Consider the following 7,132-nt stretch of genomic DNA (forward strand, 5'->3'; position numbering starts at 1 on the left):
TAATTCTTCAATATATTTTAAAGACTCAATTTTTATGAATTTTGTAAAATTGTGTAAAAATGTTTTCTTACTTTATCACAGCCATAGGGTGTTCTCTCTCCAACATTATACTGAAGTTAGAGACCAGTCTAAGTTAGAGACCAAGTTAGAGACTAGTCAAACAAAGTATCAGCTTTAAGAAGTCAGTAATAAATTTTATGAACTTTAAACCAGTGATTTCTACCAGAGTTAAAAAATAATAATTAATCAGACACATTTCTATCCTTAATGGACAAAACCCTAAATATAAGGGTTAAAATCTTTTTTAACTATGACTTGACAAACTGCAAAGAAAACAATATAGGCACATCTTTTTGTTCATTTCTAAAAACAATGCACTGAGGTCAAGAAGAAAAACATTAGTCATATAACATCCTCTCATTCTTAACACTACCATTCTACTCTCATGTTTTCTTTCCCAGAAAAATGCAGATAAGTGTGACTTGTTTTTGTTTTTCACTCTCATAAACTGTTCTGCGCTGCATTCCTAGCCATTCCAAAGTTCCAGTAAGGCTTATTATAGGCACCATTTCAAAATTTGAAATCCAGAGCATTGTCCACACATCCTTGCAATTCTTGACAATTTAAAAAATATGTTGCGAAAGTAAATGAAAAGATCAGGGAAAGCATGAAGATAATCTTTATTAATAGTGTGTTGTGTGAAAATGGCATGAGACTTGAACAGGTGCCAAACAAAACATGATCACGATTGTGGTCTTGTTGGATATGTATCTCATGACTGCTGCTGTAAATCACCTAACCCCCACAAATACAAATACACACATGTATGTTTCTTCAACATGAGGTTTTTATAAAGCTGTTCCACTATGTATTAAATAAGCTCTAGGTCATACATGTGTAAATGCATTTTAGGTAATTTTAGAACTTTAGCATGATACAATGTGCTTTAGCATGACATAGGCACTACAAATATATAATCCTAACAATGCTTACTTTTTCCAGCCAAACCAGAAATGTATCCATTTATTTTCCTTGTTTGTCTTTTCTTTTTTTTTCTTTTTTTTCTGCATTTATTTCCAAGGTTCTGCTTTTGCTTGTTTTCGGAGTGTTTTTGACATTGAGCTCTGTTGGCTGACTTTTTTCCAGCTTGTCTGTTTCTTTCACTTTATTTTCATTTTATAGAAACACATCATGTGCTTTTTTTTATTACCATTTGGGAGCTGTGCAGTGTGGCAAATTGAAGGGGCGGGACAGTAAAATTTCCTTTAATGTGGCTTTGGAATTCCAAAATGATCTGGCTATTCCAGGAAGCACCTGGTCTTGACCCAACACCTTCATTGTTATACTTGTAACTTGTTTTCCCTCAGTAGAAAATCTTTGTTTCAGAAGGTCATCATCCATTTTGATCAGTGTTTTATCTCTTGGCAAGCATGTCATGTCCTAAACATTTAACAAATAAAATATTATTTTGTACTAGCCAAACCAATAAAGAAGAAAAGGAACTCATCACTTTCCAAATATTTTTATGTATTTTGGCTCCAGTATGTAAAACATGAAGTGCCTTCTTTTCAGACGTTGATGTACACTTTCACTCCAGCTTTAGAGATGATTCAGCAACCTGCTATCGTACAGAGGGCCGCCTCAGTTCAGCAATGGAATGTGACCTGTGACATCAGTGGGTCTGCTACACAGAGGGCAAAGTCTGAGGTGGGCCTTCAATGCCTCTGTTTTCCTCTTTAAATGCAGTGGCATGCTTTGAAGACATTTGCAGTTTTGAGTTTCCTAAATAAGCCACCTTTGACCCTTTTCCTCTTTTCAGTCACTGACACACACAATCCAGGCAGCTGGAAACAAGTGAAGAGGGAGGGGGATACAGGGAGGAAATATCGACATAAAGGAGGAAAACAGAAAACATGAGAACAAGAGCAGATGAAGAAAGACTAATTAATCCTCTCATTGGTAACAGGGCCTTTGATTGAGCCGCTAAGCCCGCTCTCTTTACAGATGCTTCGATGCTTTTGTGGCACATTCTCTATCATCAATAGCAACTTTGAATTAATTACTCTGAGAAAATGATTCTGTAAAGAGATGTGGGGGTGAGACAGGAGGAGGAGTGCAAGACAAGGCTTTAGAATTCATCCTGAGCTTTTGTCGTCTTAGGCCTCTTTGTTACTTGTCAACTTCTTAAGCTAGCAGATTATATGCTATTAGACTGTGTCTTCAAATGGTTTTGGGGAGAAATTGTAATGTCAGTGGATAAAATAATTTAGGTGTCCTGTATTTTCTTTATTCATATAAAATGCCCAAGCATTATTTAGTACATGAGAAGCCAATTTCATATTTATTATTATTATTACTATTATTATTATGATTATTATTACTATTATTATTAATATTACTAATTAAAAAAAGCATTTTATGATTGGTGTATGATTCCACTCTACTGCCTTTAAGTGATCTCTTACGTTAAAACAGAATATTTATAATCTCTCTATCTCACTATATCTCTATTATCTCTCTAGCTTTCTTGGCAGGCTTACCTTAAAGATAGCTCAAAAATCTATCTTAGGCCTACAACTGTTTCATTGTAGGTGCTTCTGTTTTACAAAAAGACATCTTCCACTGCCTTACCTGTCAAATATTGTGTGGCAGACAGTAGTATTTTATGGACTTTGTTTGGTGGAATACAAGGACTCTCATTCTACTATCTCGACACTCAAATTCCTGCTTTAGTGTTTTATTAATTGCATCAGTTAGATTTATTTTTTAATTCTCAGGTACCAAGTTCACCTGGCAAAAAGAAAGAGAAGGTGGTAGGTATCCTCATAAACTTATAGGATTTAGGACCAGAAAAGGCAATTGGGAAGTCCTCGAAACAACCTTGATCCAGATGATTTTGGGTTAATGCTCCCACAACTGTGGTAGACCCAGAATAACAGAGTGCTTAAGTGAGCCCATGACCAATAATAACACCTGCTAACTGAGTGCTGCCATAATGATGAGTAGAGGGGAGGGCTTTCATGAGGTTGCCCATTCTTTGCCTTGACTCAGAGCTGAGACTGGCATTCTGTGGTCAGCATTTGGAAGTAACAGGCCAGACACATGTTTCTTACAGGCCATAGGGAATAGGAGTGCTGGAATATTGTGAAAGTTAATGCCTCACACTAATTTGGACCTAACCCAGGAGTGTTGACCTCAGTATGTGTTTTCACTGTAAGCATTGTGGGCAACACTGAGACATGCTTTTAATTATTTTTTCCTTCAAAACAGAAAACACAATGTAGCTAGCAGTGTCTCGTGTCTCCATGGATTACATTTTCCTGTCACCACAATGAATATATGGCATTTGTGGGTCATCAGTGGGTCAAACCATCCCATCTTTTGCAGCAAGAATTGGCTAGGGTAACTGATACAACAACAGCCCATTGTTTGATCACATGATTATTCTTTCGAATATTGGCAATCATTTTGTTACACTATTTTTTTTTACAATTTTTGTCACCTGCTAGTTTTTACCCACTTTCATAGCCTGTGCTTCACTATTATTCCAGAGCTACTGAATATTAAGGATGAAGATTAATACCTGCTTCCTGTGATTTCTGTAAAGAAAGTCACCAATTTTCAGTGTAGTCCACTGAACAGCAGTTAACATGTCCAGTTTTATGTTGTATTTTTTTTATTATATCTTATAACATTTTAATTCTTCAAGAGCTTTTTTTTGTTTGTTTGTTTTACTACCATTTTGTTTTTAGCCTGCAATGCTTTAAGTGTAATCGTTTGCAAGAAATGACATCACCCTTCTAAATTTGGTGAACCACCTCAGATGGAGCTAGAAACAGAATAAAAACAAGTTTTCTTTATCTGCAGATAATATAAATAATAAAAAAATAAAAAAGTTCTGTCATGTGCACTACAGATGAATATCCCATCATGCTATTTCATCAGAGATAATAACAGATGGGTGTTTTGGAAGCCATTGTCACTTACAAGCACCATTTTGGTGCCCCACTGTTGTTTCAGAATATTGTTGCACTGTACTTCAAATGTTCCTTATATACATATCATAAAGATAATTCATTACTGTGCCTGATAACATTTTAAATCTTAAATAGGCTAATTATTTATGGCCTAGCTTAGAGTTTTGTAAGCACTGCTGATAAGTGGACCTACATGGATGGACAAAACAATGCCGGGGTTTATAAGTAGTAAATGTTTACACATCAATGTGGCAAAAGGAATGCAGCATCTGTGGGTGATTTTTCTAATATGTTATCTGCTAGAGCCTATATTTGTCATTGCTGGCAGTGGGAGTAGGCTGTCTAAACAGTTTAAAGCTTATGCTTGCTTCTTTGAAAGGTAGAATATTTGTGATCATTTGTCTCTTCTTAACAGAATTTATAAGGGTGGTCAAAGGATTATTTTCCACATAGGGTTCATAAAGAGGCACAGTCTATTCCTTGTCTAGTAATTGAGAATAAGGCATCACGATTTAAAAGGCATGTGTTGACATAAGGCATACCTTGTATTCAGTGCTAATAAAGCTTAGTACTGTCATGTCACTCATTTTTCTAACACTGCTGTAATTATTTCTCCAGTTAGCCCCTTACTGAGTGCAGATGTTCATGAGAAAGGAATACTGCACTGAACACTAAAATGCTTATACATGGAGCTAAAATCAAATAAAATCTTTAAATTCATGTGCTCTTATAATTTGCATTGGAAGTACATAGTTGTACAGGTGTGCTATCAATGGCATTTGTTCATGATGTAACACCTGTGTGGTTTCAAAAAGTGCCTATATGTACAGCCAGCTGCAGAAAAAAGTATGATATGAAATGTATTGTACTATTCAAGCAGGATAAGCAGGTGACAGGTGAGAGGTACAAGGGGTATATAATACAGAGTAAAATACCAACATAACTATTTTGGTTTATATGTCTTTAGGCATTTGTAAAACATTTATTGAGCAAAATAATGTTTAATCCATTCATTTTAAAAACACTGTATGCAAAAAGGAAGGAATTACCCCAAATTGGGTGACAGTACATATGAACAGCAGACAAACACATTCACCCACTTATTCATACAAAAAAAATTAGCCTAACCAATCTGGTTACAGCATGCATGTTTTCAGACAGTGGGAGAAAATAAGGTACAATGAATAAACCCATGTGGATATGAGAAAATGAAAACACAGACAGTTAATTTGCCCACAACATTTGACCATGTTGAAAAACAATCTTCTTCTTTTTTTGGCTTCTCCCATTAGGGGTCCCCACAACAGATCATCTGTCTCCATACCCCCTGTTCTCTACATCTGCCTCTTTCACAAAAACTACCTGCATGTCTTCCCTCACCACATCCATGAATCTCCTCGTTGGTCTTCCTCTTTTCCTCCTTCCTGGCAGCTCCATCCTCAGCATTCTCCTACTGATATACCCCATGTCCCTCCTCTGCACATGTCCAGACCATCTCAATCTCGCCTCCATCACCTTGTCTACAAAACTTTTTACATGCACTGTGCCTCTAATAAACTCATTTCTAATCCTGTCCATCCTCGTCACTCCCAAAGAAAACCTTAACATCTTCAGCTCTGCTACCTCCAGCTCCACTTCCTGTCTTTTACTCAATGCCACTGTTTCTAATCCATACAACATCGCAGGTCTCACCACAGTCCTATAAACTTTCCCTTTCACTCTTGCAGATACAATTTTATCACAAATCACTCCTGTCACTCCTCTCCACCCATTCTACCCTGCCTGCACTCTTTTCTACACTTCTCTAACACACTATCCATTACTTTCACCTGTTGACACCAGGTACCTGAACTCCTCCACCTTCTCCACCTCTTCTCCCTGTAACCGCACCACTCCACTGCCCTCCCTCTCATTCACACACATGTACTCTGTCTTACTCCTACTGACTTTCATTCCCCTTCTCTCCAGTGCGTACCTCCACCTCTCCAGGGTCTTCTCAACCTGCTCCCTACTCTCACCCCAAATCACAATATCATCCACAAACATTATAGTCCAGGGAGACTCCTGTCTGACCTCGTCCGGCAGCCTGTCCATCACCACTGCAAACAGGAAAGGGCTCAGAGCCTATTCTTGATGCAGTCCAACCTTCATCTTGAACCAATCTGTCGTTCCTACTGCACACTTCACTGCTGTCACACTGTCCTCATACATGTCCTGCACCACCCTCACATACTACTCTCACACACCTGACTTCCTCATACAATACCACAACTCCTCTCTTGGCATTTTGTCATACACTTTCTCTATATCCACAAACACACAATGCAACAACTTCTGACCTTCTCTATACTTCTCCATCAACATCCTCAAAGCAAATAAGGCGTCTGTGGTGCTCTTCCATGGCATGAAACGATACTGTTGCTCACATATGGTCACCTATTCTCTCAGCCTGGCTTCCACTACTCTTTCCCATAACTTTATAGTGTGACTGATCAACTTTATTTCCCTGTAGTTACTGCAGGTCTGCACATCTCCCATATTCTTAAAGATCGGTACCAGCACACTCCTTCTCCATTCCTCAGTCATCCTCTCACCTTCCAGAATCTTATTAAAGAATCTGGTTAAAAACTCCACTGCCATCTCTCCTAATCATCTCCACGCATCTACGGTTAGGTCATCTGGTCCAACCGACTTTCCACTCTTCATCCTATTAATCCTATTAATCTTCATCACCTCTGTTCCCTTCACCTACATGCCCATTAAAGTCTGCCACAAATTAACACTCGTTCATTCCTAAGTACACCATATACAGCTTCATTTAATTAATTATGGAGAATTTTTCCTTTTCCTTCATCTCACAGCCAACTTGTGGAGCATAGGCACTGATGACATTTATCATCACCCTTTCAACTTCCCGCTTCACGTTCATCACCCTCAGAAAATCAGAAACTCTCTTCACCTCCACTACACTCTTACTAAACTCCTCCTTCAGGATCACCCCTACACCATTTTTCTTTCCATCCACACCATAATAGAACAGTTTAAACCCACCTCCAATGTTCCTGGCCTTACTCCATTTCCACTTGATTTTCTGAACACAAAACATTTCCACCTTTCTCCTCTCCATCATATCAGCTACCTCTCTCCCTTTACCA

The sequence above is a fragment of the Silurus aristotelis genome (assembly GCF_946808225.1).
Source record: "Silurus aristotelis genome assembly, chromosome: 7".
Taxonomy (NCBI): Eukaryota; Metazoa; Chordata; class Actinopteri; order Siluriformes; family Siluridae; genus Silurus; species Silurus aristotelis.